Source organism: Engystomops pustulosus, chromosome 7, assembly GCF_040894005.1.
Source record: "Engystomops pustulosus chromosome 7, aEngPut4.maternal, whole genome shotgun sequence".
NCBI classification, from domain to species: Eukaryota; Metazoa; Chordata; class Amphibia; order Anura; family Leptodactylidae; genus Engystomops; species Engystomops pustulosus.
Window position 1 is genome coordinate 136,827,610 of NC_092417.1, and position 17,329 is coordinate 136,844,938.

General features: G+C 54.2%; 22 non-coding genes across 22 annotated transcripts; all 22 read right to left on the reverse strand.

Annotated features, from left to right (window-relative positions):
* Window positions 1-188: 188 nt before the first annotated feature.
* Window positions 189-260, reverse strand: TRNAD-GUC (transfer RNA aspartic acid (anticodon GUC)). Its single transcript has one exon. It is a non-coding gene; the product is annotated as a tRNA-Asp (tRNA).
* A 635-nt stretch (window positions 261-895) lies between these two features.
* On the reverse strand, window positions 896-967 carry TRNAD-GUC (transfer RNA aspartic acid (anticodon GUC)). Its single transcript has one exon. It is a non-coding gene; the product is annotated as a tRNA-Asp (tRNA).
* Window positions 968-1,602: 635 nt separating this feature from the next.
* Window positions 1,603-1,674, reverse strand: TRNAD-GUC (transfer RNA aspartic acid (anticodon GUC)). The gene has a single exon. It is a non-coding gene; the product is annotated as a tRNA-Asp (tRNA).
* Window positions 1,675-2,309: 635 nt separating this feature from the next.
* TRNAD-GUC (transfer RNA aspartic acid (anticodon GUC)) lies at window positions 2,310-2,381 on the reverse strand. The gene has a single exon. It is a non-coding gene; the product is annotated as a tRNA-Asp (tRNA).
* Window positions 2,382-3,016: 635 nt separating this feature from the next.
* TRNAD-GUC (transfer RNA aspartic acid (anticodon GUC)) lies at window positions 3,017-3,088 on the reverse strand. Its single transcript has one exon. It is a non-coding gene; the product is annotated as a tRNA-Asp (tRNA).
* A 635-nt stretch (window positions 3,089-3,723) lies between these two features.
* Window positions 3,724-3,795, reverse strand: TRNAD-GUC (transfer RNA aspartic acid (anticodon GUC)). The gene has a single exon. It is a non-coding gene; the product is annotated as a tRNA-Asp (tRNA).
* A 635-nt stretch (window positions 3,796-4,430) lies between these two features.
* Window positions 4,431-4,502, reverse strand: TRNAD-GUC (transfer RNA aspartic acid (anticodon GUC)). The gene has a single exon. It is a non-coding gene; the product is annotated as a tRNA-Asp (tRNA).
* A 635-nt stretch (window positions 4,503-5,137) lies between these two features.
* TRNAD-GUC (transfer RNA aspartic acid (anticodon GUC)) lies at window positions 5,138-5,209 on the reverse strand. The gene has a single exon. It is a non-coding gene; the product is annotated as a tRNA-Asp (tRNA).
* Window positions 5,210-5,844: 635 nt separating this feature from the next.
* Window positions 5,845-5,916, reverse strand: TRNAD-GUC (transfer RNA aspartic acid (anticodon GUC)). The gene has a single exon. It is a non-coding gene; the product is annotated as a tRNA-Asp (tRNA).
* A 635-nt stretch (window positions 5,917-6,551) lies between these two features.
* Window positions 6,552-6,623, reverse strand: TRNAD-GUC (transfer RNA aspartic acid (anticodon GUC)). The gene has a single exon. It is a non-coding gene; the product is annotated as a tRNA-Asp (tRNA).
* Window positions 6,624-7,258: 635 nt separating this feature from the next.
* On the reverse strand, window positions 7,259-7,330 carry TRNAD-GUC (transfer RNA aspartic acid (anticodon GUC)). The gene has a single exon. It is a non-coding gene; the product is annotated as a tRNA-Asp (tRNA).
* Window positions 7,331-7,965: 635 nt separating this feature from the next.
* Window positions 7,966-8,037, reverse strand: TRNAD-GUC (transfer RNA aspartic acid (anticodon GUC)). Its single transcript has one exon. It is a non-coding gene; the product is annotated as a tRNA-Asp (tRNA).
* A 1,342-nt stretch (window positions 8,038-9,379) lies between these two features.
* Window positions 9,380-9,451, reverse strand: TRNAD-GUC (transfer RNA aspartic acid (anticodon GUC)). Its single transcript has one exon. It is a non-coding gene; the product is annotated as a tRNA-Asp (tRNA).
* Window positions 9,452-10,086: 635 nt separating this feature from the next.
* On the reverse strand, window positions 10,087-10,158 carry TRNAD-GUC (transfer RNA aspartic acid (anticodon GUC)). The gene has a single exon. It is a non-coding gene; the product is annotated as a tRNA-Asp (tRNA).
* A 1,342-nt stretch (window positions 10,159-11,500) lies between these two features.
* Window positions 11,501-11,572, reverse strand: TRNAD-GUC (transfer RNA aspartic acid (anticodon GUC)). Its single transcript has one exon. It is a non-coding gene; the product is annotated as a tRNA-Asp (tRNA).
* A 635-nt stretch (window positions 11,573-12,207) lies between these two features.
* Window positions 12,208-12,279, reverse strand: TRNAD-GUC (transfer RNA aspartic acid (anticodon GUC)). The gene has a single exon. It is a non-coding gene; the product is annotated as a tRNA-Asp (tRNA).
* A 635-nt stretch (window positions 12,280-12,914) lies between these two features.
* TRNAD-GUC (transfer RNA aspartic acid (anticodon GUC)) lies at window positions 12,915-12,986 on the reverse strand. The gene has a single exon. It is a non-coding gene; the product is annotated as a tRNA-Asp (tRNA).
* Window positions 12,987-14,328: 1,342 nt separating this feature from the next.
* On the reverse strand, window positions 14,329-14,400 carry TRNAD-GUC (transfer RNA aspartic acid (anticodon GUC)). The gene has a single exon. It is a non-coding gene; the product is annotated as a tRNA-Asp (tRNA).
* A 635-nt stretch (window positions 14,401-15,035) lies between these two features.
* On the reverse strand, window positions 15,036-15,107 carry TRNAD-GUC (transfer RNA aspartic acid (anticodon GUC)). The gene has a single exon. It is a non-coding gene; the product is annotated as a tRNA-Asp (tRNA).
* A 635-nt stretch (window positions 15,108-15,742) lies between these two features.
* On the reverse strand, window positions 15,743-15,814 carry TRNAD-GUC (transfer RNA aspartic acid (anticodon GUC)). Its single transcript has one exon. It is a non-coding gene; the product is annotated as a tRNA-Asp (tRNA).
* A 635-nt stretch (window positions 15,815-16,449) lies between these two features.
* On the reverse strand, window positions 16,450-16,521 carry TRNAD-GUC (transfer RNA aspartic acid (anticodon GUC)). The gene has a single exon. It is a non-coding gene; the product is annotated as a tRNA-Asp (tRNA).
* A 635-nt stretch (window positions 16,522-17,156) lies between these two features.
* Window positions 17,157-17,228, reverse strand: TRNAD-GUC (transfer RNA aspartic acid (anticodon GUC)). The gene has a single exon. It is a non-coding gene; the product is annotated as a tRNA-Asp (tRNA).
* Window positions 17,229-17,329: the final 101 nt, after the last annotated feature.

Consider the following 17,329-nt stretch of genomic DNA (forward strand, 5'->3'; position numbering starts at 1 on the left):
TAGGTGAAACCAACCTGCTACTGTCGGCGCTACGTGAACGAGGAGCTGGCGAGCGGCCAAGCTTCTCGGTATCAAACGGAAAGCTCGACTTCCTGAGGTGGGACCATGTCCAAGAAGGAACTGTGAGGACAGTCTTGGGAAAGAGCTCCGCACGAAAGCAAGACTCGGGCGAGAAAAAATGCAAAGCTCTCCCCGTCGGGGAATCGAACCCCGGTCTCCCGCGTGACAGGCGGGGATACTCACCACTATACTAACGAGGAACAAGCTGCTGGCAGGGGCCTGTCGCGCTGCGGCCAAAGTCGAGCTGCTTGCGACCCCCCAGCAAGGCCTCTTTCCATGCACCTCTGAAATCAAAGGGGGTTGAAAGCAAACAAACGGCGGCAGTTGATGGAAATGGCATTCAGCTGAATGAATGACTGACATCCTCCGACAAAGACGGGACCTCTTGGAAAGTATGACGGAAAGATCGGGCAGTCTCCGGGCAGATGCCATTGCTCTTGGGATCTCTAGGGGTTCGGCCGGTTGTGCACCTCCTCAGATCTTCTGCCACCCTGAAAACAGCTCCTAAAGAGGATATCTGGAGTCCTCTTATTAGCCAAGTGGTCTGAAGAAAATCTCAAGTCTGACCATTTCAGCACACTGTTTCTTTTGCGCCGAAGGAAAAGTGGCGGTGCCGAGTCATTCCTAGGGATGAGGCGGTGCTTTTATAGGTGAAACCAACCTGCTACTGTCGGCGCTACGTGAACGAGGAGCTGGCGAGCGGCCAAGCTTCTCGGTATCAAACGGAAAGCTCGACTTCCTGAGGTGGGACCATGTCCAAGAAGGAACTGTGAGGACAGTCTTGGGAAAGAGCTCCGCACGAAAGCAAGACTCGGGCGAGAAAAAATGCAAAGCTCTCCCCGTCGGGGAATCGAACCCCGGTCTCCCGCGTGACAGGCGGGGATACTCACCACTATACTAACGAGGAACAAGCTGCTGGCAGGGGCCTGTCGCGCTGCAGCCAAAGTCGAGCTGCTTGCGACCCCCCCGGAAAGCCTTTTTCCATGCACCTCTGAAATCAAAGGGGGTTGAAAGCAAACAAACGGCGGCAGTTGATGGAAATGGCATTCAGCTGAATGAATGACTGACATCCTCCGACAAAGACGGGACCTCTTGGAAAGTATGACGGAAAGATCGGGCAGTCTCCGGGCAGATGCCATTGCTCTTGGGATCTCTAGGGGTTCGGCCGGTTGTGCACCTCCTCAGATCTTCTGCCACCCTGAAAACAGCTCCTAAAGAGGATATCTGGAGTCCTCTTATTAGCCAAGTGGTCTGAAGAAAATCTCAAGTCTGACCATTTCAGCACACTGTTTCTTTTGCGCCGAAGGAAAAGTGGCGGTGCCGAGTCATTCCTAGGGATGAGGCGGTGCTTTTATAGGTGAAACCAACCTGCTACTGTCGGCGCTACGTGAACGAGGAGCTGGCGAGCGGCCAAGCTTCTCGGTATCAAACGGAAAGCTCGACTTCCTGAGGTGGGACCATGTCCAAGAAGGAACTGTGAGGACAGTCTTGGGAAAGAGCTCCGCACGAAAGCAAGACTCGGGCGAGAAAAAATGCAAAGCTCTCCCCGTCGGGGAATCGAACCCCGGTCTCCCGCGTGACAGGCGGGGATACTCACCACTATACTAACGAGGAACAAGCTGCTGGCAGGGGCCTGTCGCGCTGCGGCCAAAGTCGAGCTGCTTGCGACCCCCCAGCAAGGCCTCTTTCCATGCACCTCTGAAATCAAAGGGGGTTGAAAGCAAACAAACGGCGGCAGTTGATGGAAATGGCATTCAGCTGAATGAATGACTGACATCCTCCGACAAAGACGGGACCTCTTGGAAAGTATGACGGAAAGATCGGGCAGTCTCCGGGCAGATGCCATTGCTCTTGGGATCTCTAGGGGTTCGGCCGGTTGTGCACCTCCTCAGATCTTCTGCCACCCTGAAAACAGCTCCTAAAGAGGATATCTGGAGTCCTCTTATTAGCCAAGTGGTCTGAAGAAAATCTCAAGTCTGACCATTTCAGCACACTGTTTCTTTTGCGCCGAAGGAAAAGTGGCGGTGCCGAGTCATTCCTAGGGATGAGGCGGTGCTTTTATAGGTGAAACCAACCTGCTACTGTCGGCGCTACGTGAACGAGGAGCTGGCGAGCGGCCAAGCTTCTCGGTATCAAACGGAAAGCTCGACTTCCTGAGGTGGGACCATGTCCAAGAAGGAACTGTGAGGACAGTCTTGGGAAAGAGCTCCGCACGAAAGCAAGACTCGGGCGAGAAAAAATGCAAAGCTCTCCCCGTCGGGGAATCGAACCCCGGTCTCCCGCGTGACAGGCGGGGATACTCACCACTATACTAACGAGGAACAAGCTGCTGGCAGGGGCCTGTCGCGCTGCGGCCAAAGTCGAGCTGCTTGCGACCCCCCAGCAAGGCCTCTTTCCATGCACCTCTGAAATCAAAGGGGGTTGAAAGCAAACAAACGGCGGCAGTTGATGGAAATGGCATTCAGCTGAATGAATGACTGACATCCTCCGACAAAGACGGGACCTCTTGGAAAGTATGACGGAAAGATCGGGCAGTCTCCGGGCAGATGCCATTGCTCTTGGGATCTCTAGGGGTTCGGCCGGTTGTGCACCTCCTCAGATCTTCTGCCACCCTGAAAACAGCTCCTAAAGAGGATATCTGGAGTCCTCTTATTAGCCAAGTGGTCTGAAGAAAATCTCAAGTCTGACCATTTCAGCACACTGTTTCTTTTGCGCCGAAGGAAAAGTGGCGGTGCCGAGTCATTCCTAGGGATGAGGCGGTGCTTTTATAGGTGAAACCAACCTGCTACTGTCGGCGCTACGTGAACGAGGAGCTGGCGAGCGGCCAAGCTTCTCGGTATCAAACGGAAAGCTCGACTTCCTGAGGTGGGACCATGTCCAAGAAGGAACTGTGAGGACAGTCTTGGGAAAGAGCTCCGCACGAAAGCAAGACTCGGGCGAGAAAAAATGCAAAGCTCTCCCCGTCGGGGAATCGAACCCCGGTCTCCCGCGTGACAGGCGGGGATACTCACCACTATACTAACGAGGAACAAGCTGCTGGTAGGGGCCTGTCGCGCTGCCGCCAAAGTCGAGCTGCTTGCGACCCCCCAGCAAGGCCTCTTTCCATGCACCTCTGAAATCAAAGGGGGTTGAAAGCAAACAAACGGCGGCAGTTGATGGAAATGGCATTCAGCTGAATGAATGACTGACATCCTCCGACAAAGACGGGACCTCTTGGAAAGTATGACGGAAAGATCGGGCAGTCTCCGGGCAGATGCCATTGCTCTTGGGATCTCTAGGGGTTCGGCCGGTTGTGCACCTCCTCAGATCTTCTGCCACCCTGAAAACAGCTCCTAAAGAGGATATCTGGAGTCCTCTTATTAGCCAAGTGGTCTGAAGAAAATCTCAAGTCTGACCATTTCAGCACACTGTTTCTTTTGCGCCGAAGGAAAAGTGGCGGTGCCGAGTCATTCCTAGGGATGAGGCGGTGCTTTTATAGGTGAAACCAACCTGCTACTGTCGGCGCTACGTGAACGAGGAGCTGGCGAGCGGCCAAGCTTCTCGGTATCAAACGGAAAGCTCGACTTCCTGAGGTGGGACCATGTCCAAGAAGGAACTGTGAGGACAGTCTTGGGAAAGAGCTCCGCACGAAAGCAAGACTCGGGCGAGAAAAAATGCAAAGCTCTCCCCGTCGGGGAATCGAACCCCGGTCTCCCGCGTGACAGGCGGGGATACTCACCACTATACTAACGAGGAACAAGCTGCTGGCAGGGGCCTGTCGCGCTGCGGCCAAAGTCGAGCTGCTTGCGACCCCCCAGCAAGGCCTCTTTCCATGCACCTCTGAAATCAAAGGGGGTTGAAAGCAAACAAACGGCGGCAGTTGATGGAAATGGCATTCAGCTGAATGAATGACTGACATCCTCCGACAAAGACGGGACCTCTTGGAAAGTATGACGGAAAGATCGGGCAGTCTCCGGGCAGATGCCATTGCTCTTGGGATCTCTAGGGGTTCGGACGGTTGTGCACCTCCTCAGATCTTCTGCCACCCTGAAAACAGCTCCTAAAGAGGATATCTGGAGTCCTCTTATTAGCCAAGTGGTCTGAAGAAAATCTCAAGTCTGACCATTTCAGCACACTGTTTCTTTTGCGCCGAAGGAAAAGTGGCGGTGCCGAGTCATTCCTAGGGATGAGGCGGTGCTTTTATAGGTGAAACCAACCTGCTACTGTCGGCGCTACGTGAACGAGGAGCTGGCGAGCGGCCAAGCTTCTCGGTATCAAACGGAAAGCTCGACTTCCTGAGGTGGGACCATGTCCAAGAAGGAACTGTGAGGACAGTCTTGGGAAAGAGCTCCGCACGAAAGCAAGACTCGGGCGAGAAAAAATGCAAAACTCTCCCCGTCGGGGAATCGAACCCCGGTCTCCCGCGTGACAGGCGGGGATACTCACCACTATACTAACGAGGAACAAGCTGCTGGCAGGGGCCTGTCGCGCTGCAGCCAAAGTCGAGCTGCTTGCGACCCCCCCGGAAAGCCTTTTTCCATGCACCTCTGAAATCAAAGGGGGTTGAAAGCAAACAAACGGCGGCAGTTGATGGAAATGGCATTCAGCTGAATGAATGACTGACATCCTCCGACAAAGACGGGACCTCTTGGAAAGTATGACGGAAAGATCGGGCAGTCTCCGGGCAGATGCCATTGCTCTTGGGATCTCTAGGGGTTCGGCCGGTTGTGCACCTCCTCAGATCTTCTGCCACCCTGAAAACAGCTCCTAAAGAGGATATCTGGAGTCCTCTTATTAGCCAAGTGGTCTGAAGAAAATCTCAAGTCTGACCATTTCAGCACACTGTTTCTTTTGCGCCGAAGGAAAAGTGGCGGTGCCGAGTCATTCCTAGGGATGAGGCGGTGCTTTTATAGGTGAAACCAACCTGCTACTGTCGGCGCTACGTGAACGAGGAGCTGGCGAGCGGCCAAGCTTCTCGGTATCAAACGGAAAGCTCGACTTCCTGAGGTGGGACCATGTCCAAGAAGGAACTGTGAGGACAGTCTTGGGAAAGAGCTCCGCACGAAAGCAAGACTCGGGCGAGAAAAAATGCAAAGCTCTCCCCGTCGGGGAATCGAACCCCGGTCTCCCGCGTGACAGGCGGGGATACTCACCACTATACTAACGAGGAACAAGCTGCTGGCAGGGGCCTGTCGCGCTGCAGCCAAAGTCGAGCTGCTTGCGACCCCCCCGGAAAGCCTTTTTCCATGCACCTCTGAAATCAAAGGGGGTTGAAAGCAAACAAACGGCGGCAGTTGATGGAAATGGCATTCAGCTGAATGAATGACTGACATCCTCCGACAAAGACGGGACCTCTTGGAAAGTATGACGGAAAGATCGGGCAGTCTCCGGGCAGATGCCATTGCTCTTGGGATCTCTAGGGGTTCGGCCGGTTGTGCACCTCCTCAGATCTTCTGCCACCCTGAAAACAGCTCCTAAAGAGGATATCTGGAGTCCTCTTATTAGCCAAGTGGTCTGAAGAAAATCTCAAGTCTGACCATTTCAGCACACTGTTTCTTTTGCGCCGAAGGAAAAGTGGCGGTGCCGAGTCATTCCTAGGGATGAGGCGGTGCTTTTATAGGTGAAACCAACCTGCTACTGTCGGCGCTACGTGAACGAGGAGCTGGCGAGCGGCCAAGCTTCTCGGTATCAAACGGAAAGCTCGACTTCCTGAGGTGGGACCATGTCCAAGAAGGAACTGTGAGGACAGTCTTGGGAAAGAGCTCCGCACGAAAGCAAGACTCGGGCGAGAAAAAATGCAAAGCTCTCCCCGTCGGGGAATCGAACCCCGGTCTCCCGCGTGACAGGCGGGGATACTCACCACTATACTAACGAGGAACAAGCTGCTGGCAGGGGCCTGTCGCGCTGCCGCCAAAGTCGAGCTGCTTGCGACCCCCCAGCAAGGCCTCTTTCCATGCACCTCTGAAATCAAAGGGGGTTGAAAGCAAACAAACGGCGGCAGTTGATGGAAATGGCATTCAGCTGAATGAATGACTGACATCCTCCGACAAAGACGGGACCTCTTGGAAAGTATGACGGAAAGATCGGGCAGTCTCCGGGCAGATGCCATTGCTCTTGGGATCTCTAGGGGTTCGGCCGGTTGTGCACCTCCTCAGATCTTCTGCCACCCTGAAAACAGCTCCTAAAGAGGATATCTGGAGTCCTCTTATTAGCCAAGTGGTCTGAAGAAAATCTCAAGTCTGACCATTTCAGCACACTGTTTCTTTTGCGCCGAAGGAAAAGTGGCGGTGCCGAGTCATTCCTAGGGATGAGGCGGTGCTTTTATAGGTGAAACCAACCTGCTACTGTCGGCGCTACGTGAACGAGGAGCTGGCGAGCGGCCAAGCTTCTCGGTATCAAACGGAAAGCTCGACTTCCTGAGGTGGGACCATGTCCAAGAAGGAACTGTGAGGACAGTCTTGGGAAAGAGCTCCGCACGAAAGCAAGACTCGGGCGAGAAAAAATGCAAAGCTCTCCCCGTCGGGGAATCGAACCCCGGTCTCCCGCGTGACAGGCGGGGATACTCACCACTATACTAACGAGGAACAAGCTGCTGGCAGGGGCCTGTCGCGCTGCGGCCAAAGTCGAGCTGCTTGCGACCCCCCAGCAAGGCCTCTTTCCATGCACCTCTGAAATCAAAGGGGGTTGAAAGCAAACAAACGGCGGCAGTTGATGGAAATGGCATTCAGCTGAATGAATGACTGACATCCTCCGACAAAGACGGGACCTCTTGGAAAGTATGACGGAAAGATCGGGCAGTCTCCGGGCAGATGCCATTGCTCTTGGGATCTCTAGGGGTTCGGCCGGTTGTGCACCTCCTCAGATCTTCTGCCACCCTGAAAACAGCTCCTAAAGAGGATATCTGGAGTCCTCTTATTAGCCAAGTGGTCTGAAGAAAATCTCAAGTCTGACCATTTCAGCACACTGTTTCTTTTGCGCCGAAGGAAAAGTGGCGGTGCCGAGTCATTCCTAGGGATGAGGCGGTGCTTTTATAGGTGAAACCAACCTGCTACTGTCGGCGCTACGTGAACGAGGAGCTGGCGAGCGGCCAAGCTTCTCGGTATCAAACGGAAAGCTCGACTTCCTGAGGTGGGACCATGTCCAAGAAGGAACTGTGAGGACAGTCTTGGGAAAGAGCTCCGCACGAAAGCAAGACTCGGGCGAGAAAAAATGCAAAGCTCTCCCCGTCGGGGAATCGAACCCCGGTCTCCCGCGTGACAGGCGGGGATACTCACCACTATACTAACGAGGAACAAGCTGCTGGCAGGGGCCTGTCGCGCTGCAGCCAAAGTCGAGCTGCTTGCGACCCCCCCGGAAAGCCTTTTTCCATGCACCTCTGAAATCAAAGGGGGTTGAAAGCAAACAAACGGCGGCAGTTGATGGAAATGGCATTCAGCTGAATGAATGACTGACATCCTCCGACAAAGACGGGACCTCTTGGAAAGTATGACGGAAAGATCGGGCAGTCTCCGGGCAGATGCCATTGCTCTTGGGATCTCTAGGGGTTCGGCCGGTTGTGCACCTCCTCAGATCTTCTGCCACCCTGAAAACAGCTCCTAAAGAGGATATCTGGAGTCCTCTTATTAGCCAAGTGGTCTGAAGAAAATCTCAAGTCTGACCATTTCAGCACACTGTTTCTTTTGCGCCGAAGGAAAAGTGGCGGTGCCGAGTCATTCCTAGGGATGAGGCGGTGCTTTTATAGGTGAAACCAACCTGCTACTGTCGGCGCTACGTGAACGAGGAGCTGGCGAGCGGCCAAGCTTCTCGGTATCAAACGGAAAGCTCGACTTCCTGAGGTGGGACCATGTCCAAGAAGGAACTGTGAGGACAGTCTTGGGAAAGAGCTCCGCACGAAAGCAAGACTCGGGCGAGAAAAAATGCAAAGCTCTCCCCGTCGGGGAATCGAACCCCGGTCTCCCGCGTGACAGGCGGGGATACTCACCACTATACTAACGAGGAACAAGCTGCTGGCAGGGGCCTGTCGCGCTGCAGCCAAAGTCGAGCTGCTTGCGACCCCCCCGGAAAGCCTTTTTCCATGCACCTCTGAAATCAAAGGGGGTTGAAAGCAAACAAACGGCGGCAGTTGATGGAAATGGCATTCAGCTGAATGAATGACTGACATCCTCCGACAAAGACAGGACCTCTTGGAAAGTAGGACGGAAAGATCGGGCAGTCTCCGGGCAGATGCCATTGCTCTTGGGATCTCTAGGGGTTCGGCCGGTTGTGCACCTCCTCAGATCTTCTGCCACCCTGAAAACAGCTCCTAAAGAGGATATCTGGAGTCCTCTTATTAGCCAAGTGGTCTGAAGAAAATCTCAAGTCTGACCATTTCAGCACACTGTTTCTTTTGCGCCGAAGGAAAAGTGGCGGTGCCGAGTCATTCCTAGGGATGAGGCGGTGCTTTTATAGGTGAAACCAACCTGCTACTGTCGGCGCTACGTGAACGAGGAGCTGGCGAGCGGCCAAGCTTCTCGGTATCAAACGGAAAGCTCGACTTCCTGAGGTGGGACCATGTCCAAGAAGGAACTGTGAGGACAGTCTTGGGAAAGAGCTCCGCACGAAAGCAAGACTCGGGCGAGAAAAAATGCAAAGCTCTCCCCGTCAGGGAATCGAACCCCGGTCTCCCGCGTGACAGGCGGGGATACTCACCACTATACTAACGAGGAACAAGCTGCTGGCAGGGGCCTGTCGCGCTGCCGCCAAAGTCGAGCTGCTTGCGACCCCCCAGCAAGGCCTCTTTCCATGCACCTCTGAAATCAAAGGGGGTTGAAAGCAAACAAACGGCGGCAGTTGATGGAAATGGCATTCAGCTGAATGAATGACTGACATCCTCCGACAAAGACGGGACCTCTTGGAAAGTATGACGGAAAGATCGGGCAGTCTCCGGGCAGATGCCATTGCTCTTGGGATCTCTAGGGGTTCGGCCGGTTGTGCACCTCCTCAGATCTTCTGCCACCCTGAAAACAGCTCCTAAAGAGGATATCTGGAGTCCTCTTATTAGCCAAGTGGTCTGAAGAAAATCTCAAGTCTGACCATTTCAGCACACTGTTTCTTTTGCGCCGAAGGAAAAGTGGCGGTGCCGAGTCATTCCTAGGGATGAGGCGGTGCTTTTATAGGTGAAACCAACCTGCTACTGTCGGCGCTACGTGAACGAGGAGCTGGCGAGCGGCCAAGCTTCTCGGTATCAAACGGAAAGCTCGACTTCCTGAGGTGGGACCATGTCCAAGAAGGAACTGTGAGGACAGTCTTGGGAAAGAGCTCCGCACGAAAGCAAGACTCGGGCGAGAAAAAATGCAAAGCTCTCCCCGTCGGGGAATCGAACCCCGGTCTCCCGCGTGACAGGCGGGGATACTCACCACTATACTAACGAGGAACAAGCTGCTGGCAGGGGCCTGTCGCGCTGCAGCCAAAGTCGAGCTGCTTGCGACCCCCCCGGAAAGCCTTTTTCCATGCACCTCTGAAATCAAAGGGGGTTGAAAGCAAACAAACGGCGGCAGTTGATGGAAATGGCATTCAGCTGAATGAATGACTGACATCCTCCGACAAAGACGGGACCTCTTGGAAAGTATGACGGAAAGATCGGGCAGTCTCCGGGCAGATGCCATTGCTCTTGGGATCTCTAGGGGTTCGGCCGGTTGTGCACCTCCTCAGATCTTCTGCCACCCTGAAAACAGCTCCTAAAGAGGATATCTGGAGTCCTCTTATTAGCCAAGTGGTCTGAAGAAAATCTCAAGTCTGACCATTTCAGCACACTGTTTCTTTTGCGCCGAAGGAAAAGTGGCGGTGCCGAGTCATTCCTAGGGATGAGGCGGTGCTTTTATAGGTGAAACCAACCTGCTACTGTCGGCGCTACGTGAACGAGGAGCTGGCGAGCGGCCAAGCTTCTCGGTATCAAACGGAAAGCTCGACTTCCTGAGGTGGGACCATGTCCAAGAAGGAACTGTGAGGACAGTCTTGGGAAAGAGCTCCGCACGAAAGCAAGACTCGGGCGAGAAAAAATGCAAAGCTCTCCCCGTCGGGGAATCGAACCCCGGTCTCCCGCGTGACAGGCGGGGATACTCACCACTATACTAACGAGGAACAAGCTGCTGGCAGGGGCCTGTCGCGCTGCAGCCAAAGTCGAGCTGCTTGCGACCCCCCCGGAAAGCCTTTTTCCATGCACCTCTGAAATCAAAGGGGGTTGAAAGCAAACAAACGGCGGCAGTTGATGGAAATGGCATTCAGCTGAATGAATGACTGACATCCTCCGACAAAGACGGGACCTCTTGGAAAGTATGACGGAAAGATCGGGCAGTCTCCGGGCAGATGCCATTGCTCTTGGGATCTCTAGGGGTTCGGCCGGTTGTGCACCTCCTCAGATCTTCTGCCACCCTGAAAACAGCTCCTAAAGAGGATATCTGGAGTCCTCTTATTAGCCAAGTGGTCTGAAGAAAATCTCAAGTCTGACCATTTCAGCACACTGTTTCTTTTGCGCCGAAGGAAAAGTGGCGGTGCCGAGTCATTCCTAGGGATGAGGCGGTGCTTTTATAGGTGAAACCAACCTGCTACTGTCGGCGCTACGTGAACGAGGAGCTGGCGAGCGGCCAAGCTTCTCGGTATCAAACGGAAAGCTCGACTTCCTGAGGTGGGACCATGTCCAAGAAGGAACTGTGAGGACAGTCTTGGGAAAGAGCTCCGCACGAAAGCAAGACTCGGGCGAGAAAAAATGCAAAGCTCTCCCCGTCAGGGAATCGAACCCCGGTCTCCCGCGTGACAGGCGGGGATACTCACCACTATACTAACGAGGAACAAGCTGCTGGCAGGGGCCTGTCGCGCTGCGGCCAAAGTCGAGCTGCTTGCGACCCCCCAGCAAGGCCTCTTTCCATGCACCTCTGAAATCAAAGGGGGTTGAAAGCAAACAAACGGCGGCAGTTGATGGAAATGGCATTCAGCTGAATGAATGACTGACATCCTCCGACAAAGACGGGACCTCTTGGAAAGTATGACGGAAAGATCGGGCAGTCTCCGGGCAGATGCCATTGCTCTTGGGATCTCTAGGGGTTCGGCCGGTTGTGCACCTCCTCAGATCTTCTGCCACCCTGAAAACAGCTCCTAAAGAGGATATCTGGAGTCCTCTTATTAGCCAAGTGGTCTGAAGAAAATCTCAAGTCTGACCATTTCAGCACACTGTTTCTTTTGCGCCGAAGGAAAAGTGGCGGTGCCGAGTCATTCCTAGGGATGAGGCGGTGCTTTTATAGGTGAAACCAACCTGCTACTGTCGGCGCTACGTGAACGAGGAGCTGGCGAGCGGCCAAGCTTCTCGGTATCAAACGGAAAGCTCGACTTCCTGAGGTGGGACCATGTCCAAGAAGGAACTGTGAGGACAGTCTTGGGAAAGAGCTCCGCACGAAAGCAAGACTCGGGCGAGAAAAAATGCAAAGCTCTCCCCGTCGGGGAATCGAACCCCGGTCTCCCGCGTGACAGGCGGGGATACTCACCACTATACTAACGAGGAACAAGCTGCTGGCAGGGGCCTGTCGCGCTGCGGCCAAAGTCGAGCTGCTTGCGACCCCCCAGCAAGGCCTCTTTCCATGCACCTCTGAAATCAAAGGGGGTTGAAAGCAAACAAACGGCGGCAGTTGATGGAAATGGCATTCAGCTGAATGAATGACTGACATCCTCCGACAAAGACGGGACCTCTTGGAAAGTATGACGGAAAGATCGGGCAGTCTCCGGGCAGATGCCATTGCTCTTGGGATCTCTAGGGGTTCGGCCGGTTGTGCACCTCCTCAGATCTTCTGCCACCCTGAAAACAGCTCCTAAAGAGGATATCTGGAGTCCTCTTATTAGCCAAGTGGTCTGAAGAAAATCTCAAGTCTGACCATTTCAGCACACTGTTTCTTTTGCGCCGAAGGAAAAGTGGCGGTGCCGAGTCATTCCTAGGGATGAGGCGGTGCTTTTATAGGTGAAACCAACCTGCTACTGTCGGCGCTACGTGAACGAGGAGCTGGCGAGCGGCCAAGCTTCTCGGTATCAAACGGAAAGCTCGACTTCCTGAGGTGGGACCATGTCCAAGAAGGAACTGTGAGGACAGTCTTGGGAAAGAGCTCCGCACGAAAGCAAGACTCGGGCGAGAAAAAATGCAAAGCTCTCCCCGTCGGGGAATCGAACCCCGGTCTCCCGCGTGACAGGCGGGGATACTCACCACTATACTAACGAGGAACAAGCTGCTGGCAGGGGCCTGTCGCGCTGCAGCCAAAGTCGAGCTGCTTGCGACCCCCCCGGAAAGCCTTTTTCCATGCACCTCTGAAATCAAAGGGGGTTGAAAGCAAACAAACGGCGGCAGTTGATGGAAATGGCATTCAGCTGAATGAATGACTGACATCCTCCGACAAAGACGGGACCTCTTGGAAAGTATGACGGAAAGATCGGGCAGTCTCCGGGCAGATGCCATTGCTCTTGGGATCTCTAGGGGTTCGGCCGGTTGTGCACCTCCTCAGATCTTCTGCCACCCTGAAAACAGCTCCTAAAGAGGATATCTGGAGTCCTCTTATTAGCCAAGTGGTCTGAAGAAAATCTCAAGTCTGACCATTTCAGCACACTGTTTCTTTTGCGCCGAAGGAAAAGTGGCGGTGCCGAGTCATTCCTAGGGATGAGGCGGTGCTTTTATAGGTGAAACCAACCTGCTACTGTCGGCGCTACGTGAACGAGGAGCTGGCGAGCGGCCAAGCTTCTCGGTATCAAACGGAAAGCTCGACTTCCTGAGGTGGGACCATGTCCAAGAAGGAACTGTGAGGACAGTCTTGGGAAAGAGCTCCGCACGAAAGCAAGACTCGGGCGAGAAAAAATGCAAAGCTCTCCCCGTCGGGGAATCGAACCCCGGTCTCCCGCGTGACAGGCGGGGATACTCACCACTATACTAACGAGGAACAAGCTGCTGGCAGGGGCCTGTCGCGCTGCAGCCAAAGTCGAGCTGCTTGCGACCCCCCCGGAAAGCCTTTTTCCATGCACCTCTGAAATCAAAGGGGGTTGAAAGCAAACAAACGGCGGCAGTTGATGGAAATGGCATTCAGCTGAATGAATGACTGACATCCTCCGACAAAGACAGGACCTCTTGGAAAGTATGACGGAAAGATCGGGCAGTCTCCGGGCAGATGCCATTGCTCTTGGGATCTCTAGGGGTTCGGCCGGTTGTGCACCTCCTCAGATCTTCTGCCACCCTGAAAACAGCTCCTAAAGAGGATATCTGGAGTCCTCTTATTAGCCAAGTGGTCTGAAGAAAATCTCAAGTCTGACCATTTCAGCACACTGTTTCTTTTGCGCCGAAGGAAAAGTGGCGGTGCCGAGTCATTCCTAGGGATGAGGCGGTGCTTTTATAGGTGAAACCAACCTGCTACTGTCGGCGCTACGTGAACGAGGAGCTGGCGAGCGGCCAAGCTTCTCGGTATCAAACGGAAAGCTCGACTTCCTGAGGTGGGACCATGTCCAAGAAGGAACTGTGAGGACAGTCTTGGGAAAGAGCTCCGCACGAAAGCAAGACTCGGGCGAGAAAAAATGCAAAGCTCTCCCCGTCGGGGAATCGAACCCCGGTCTCCCGCGTGACAGGTGGGGATACTCACCACTATACTAACGAGGAACAAGCTGCTGGCAGGGGCCTGTCGCGCTGCAGCCAAAGTCGAGCTGCTTGCGACCCCCCCGGAAAGCCTTTTTCCATGCACCTCTGAAATCAAAGGGGGTTGAAAGCAAACAAACGGCGGCAGTTGATGGAAATGGCATTCAGCTGAATGAATGACTGACATCCTCCGACAAAGACGGGACCTCTTGGAAAGTATGACGGAAAGATCGGGCAGTCTCCGGGCAGATGCCATTGCTCTTGGGATCTCTAGGGGTTCGGCCGGTTGTGCACCTCCTCAGATCTTCTGCCACCCTGAAAACAGCTCCTAAAGAGGATATCTGGAGTCCTCTTATTAGCCAAGTGGTCTGAAGAAAATCTCAAGTCTGACCATTTCAGCACACTGTTTCTTTTGCGCCGAAGGAAAAGTGGCGGTGCCGAGTCATTCCTAGGGATGAGGCGGTGCTTTTATAGGTGAAACCAACCTGCTACTGTCGGCGCTACGTGAACGAGGAGCTGGCGAGCGGCCAAGCTTCTCGGTATCAAACGGAAAGCTCGACTTCCTGAGGTGGGACCATGTCCAAGAAGGAACTGTGAGGACAGTCTTGGGAAAGAGCTCCGCACGAAAGCAAGACTCGGGCGAGAAAAAATGCAAAGCTCTCCCCGTCGGGGAATCGAACCCCGGTCTCCCGCGTGACAGGCGGGGATACTCACCACTATACTAACGAGGAACAAGCTGCTGGCAGGGGCCTGTCGCGCTGCGGCCAAAGTCGAGCTGCTTGCGACCCCCCAGCAAGGCCTCTTTCCATGCACCTCTGAAATCAAAGGGGGTTGAAAGCAAACAAACGGCGGCAGTTGATGGAAATGGCATTCAGCTGAATGAATGACTGACATCCTCCGACAAAGACGGGACCTCTTGGAAAGTATGACGGAAAGATCGGGCAGTCTCCGGGCAGATGCCATTGCTCTTGGGATCTCTAGGGGTTCGGCCGGTTGTGCACCTCCTCAGATCTTCTGCCACCCTGAAAACAGCTCCTAAAGAGGATATCTGGAGTCCTCTTATTAGCCAAGTGGTCTGAAGAAAATCTCAAGTCTGACCATTTCAGCACACTGTTTCTTTTGCGCCGAAGGAAAAGTGGCGGTGCCGAGTCATTCCTAGGGATGAGGCGGTGCTTTTATAGGTGAAACCAACCTGCTACTGTCGGCGCTACGTGAACGAGGAGCTGGCGAGCGGCCAAGCTTCTCGGTATCAAACGGAAAGCTCGACTTCCTGAGGTGGGACCATGTCCAAGAAGGAACTGTGAGGACAGTCTTGGGAAAGAGCTCCGCACGAAAGCAAGACTCGGGCGAGAAAAAATGCAAAGCTCTCCCCGTCGGGGAATCGAACCCCGGTCTCCCGCGTGACAGGCGGGGATACTCACCACTATACTAACGAGGAACAAGCTGCTGGCTGGGGCCTGTCGCGCTGCCGCCAAAGTCGAGCTGCTTGCGACCCCCCAGCAAGGCCTCTTTCCATGCACCTCTGAAATCAAAGGGGGTTGAAAGCAAACAAACGGCGGCAGTTGATGGAAATGGCATTCAGCTGAATGAATGACTGACATCCTCCGACAAAGACGGGACCTCTTGGAAAGTATGACGGAAAGATCGGGCAGTCTCCGGGCAGATGCCATTGCTCTTGGGATCTCTAGGGGTTCGGCCGGTTGTGCACCTCCTCAGATCTTCTGCCACCCTGAAAACAGCTCCTAAAGAGGATATCTGGAGTCCTCTTATTAGCCAAGTGGTCTGAAGAAAATCTCAAGTCTGACCATTTCAGCACACTGTTTCTTTTGCGCCGAAGGAAAAGTGGCGGTGCCGAGTCATTCCTAGGGATGAGGCGGTGCTTTTATAGGTGAAACCAACCTGCTACTGTCGGCGCTACGTGAACGAGGAGCTGGCGAGCGGCCAAGCTTCTCGGTATCAAACGGAAAGCTCGACTTCCTGAGGTGGGACCATGTCCAAGAAGGAACTGTGAGGACAGTCTTGGGAAAGAGCTCCGCACGAAAGCAAGACTCGGGCGAGAAAAAATGCAAAGCTCTCCCCGTCGGGGAATCGAACCCCGGTCTCCCGCGTGACAGGCGGGGATACTCACCACTATACTAACGAGGAACAAGCTGCTGGCAGGGGCCTGTCGCGCTGCGGCCAAAGTCGAGCTGCTTGCGACCCCCCAGCAAGGCCTCTTTCCATGCACCTCTGAAATCAAAGGGGGTTGAAAGCAAACAAACGGCGGCAGTTGATGGAAATGGCATTCAGCTGAATGAATGACTGACATCCTCCGACAAAGACGGGACCTCTTGGAAAGTATGACGGAAAGATCGGGCAGTCTCCGGGCAGATGCCATTGCTCTTGGGATCTCTAGGGGTTCGGCCGGTTGTGCACCTCCTCAGATCTTCTGCCACCCTGAAAACAGCTCCTAAAGAGGATATCTGGAGTCCTCTTATTAGCCAAGTGGTCTGAAGAAAATCTCAAGTCTGACCATTTCAGCACACTGTTTCTTTTGCGCCGAAGGAAAAGTGGCGGTGCCGAGTCATTCCTAGGGATGAGGCGGTGCTTTTATAGGTGAAACCAACCTGCTACTGTCGGCGCTACGTGAACGAGGAGCTGGCGAGCGGCCAAGCTTCTCGGTATCAAACGGAAAGCTCGACTTCCTGAGGTGGGACCATGTCCAAGAAGGAACTGTGAGGACAGTCTTGGGAAAGAGCTCCGCACGAAAGCAAGACTCGGGCGAGAAAAAATGCAAAGCTCTCCCCGTCGGGGAATCGAACCCCGGTCTCCCGCGTGACAGGCGGGGATACTCACCACTATACTAACGAGGAACAAGCTGCTGGCAGGGGCCTGTCGCGCTGCCGCCAAAGTCGAGCTGCTTGCGACCCCCCAGCAAGGCCTCTTTCCATGCACCTCTGAAATCAAAGGGGGTTGAAAGCAAACAAACGGCGGCAGTTGATGGAAATGGCATTCAGCTGAATGAATGACTGACATCCTCCGACAAAGACGGGACCTCTTGGAAAGTATGACGGAAAGATCGGGCAGTCTCCGGGCAGATGCCATTGCTCTTGGGATCTCTAGGGGTTCGGCCGGTTGTGCACCTCCTCAGATCTTCTGCCACCCTGAAAACAGCTCCTAAAGAGGATATCTGGAGTCCTCTTATTAGCCAAGTGGTCTGAAGAAAATCTCAAGTCTGACCATTTCAGCACACTGTTTCTTTTGCGCCGAAGGAAAAGTGGCGGTGCCGAGTCATTCCTAGGGATGAGGCGGTGCTTTTATAGGTGAAACCAACCTGCTACTGTCGGCGCTACGTGAACGAGGAACTGGCGAGCGGCCAAGCTTCTCGGTATCAAACGGAAAGCTCGACTTCCTGAGGTGGGACCATGTCCAAGAAGGAACTGTGAGGACAGTCTTGGGAAAGAGCTCCGCACGAAAGCAAGACTCGGGCGAGAAAAAATGCAAAGCTCTCCCCGTCGGGGAATCGAACCCCGGTCTCCCGCGTGACAGGCGGGGATACTCACCACTATACTAACGAGGAACAAGCTGCTGGCAGGGGCCTGTCGCGCTGCGGCCAAAGTCGAGCTGCTTGCGACCCCCCAGCAAGGCCTCTTTCCATGCACCTCTGAAATCAAAGGGGGT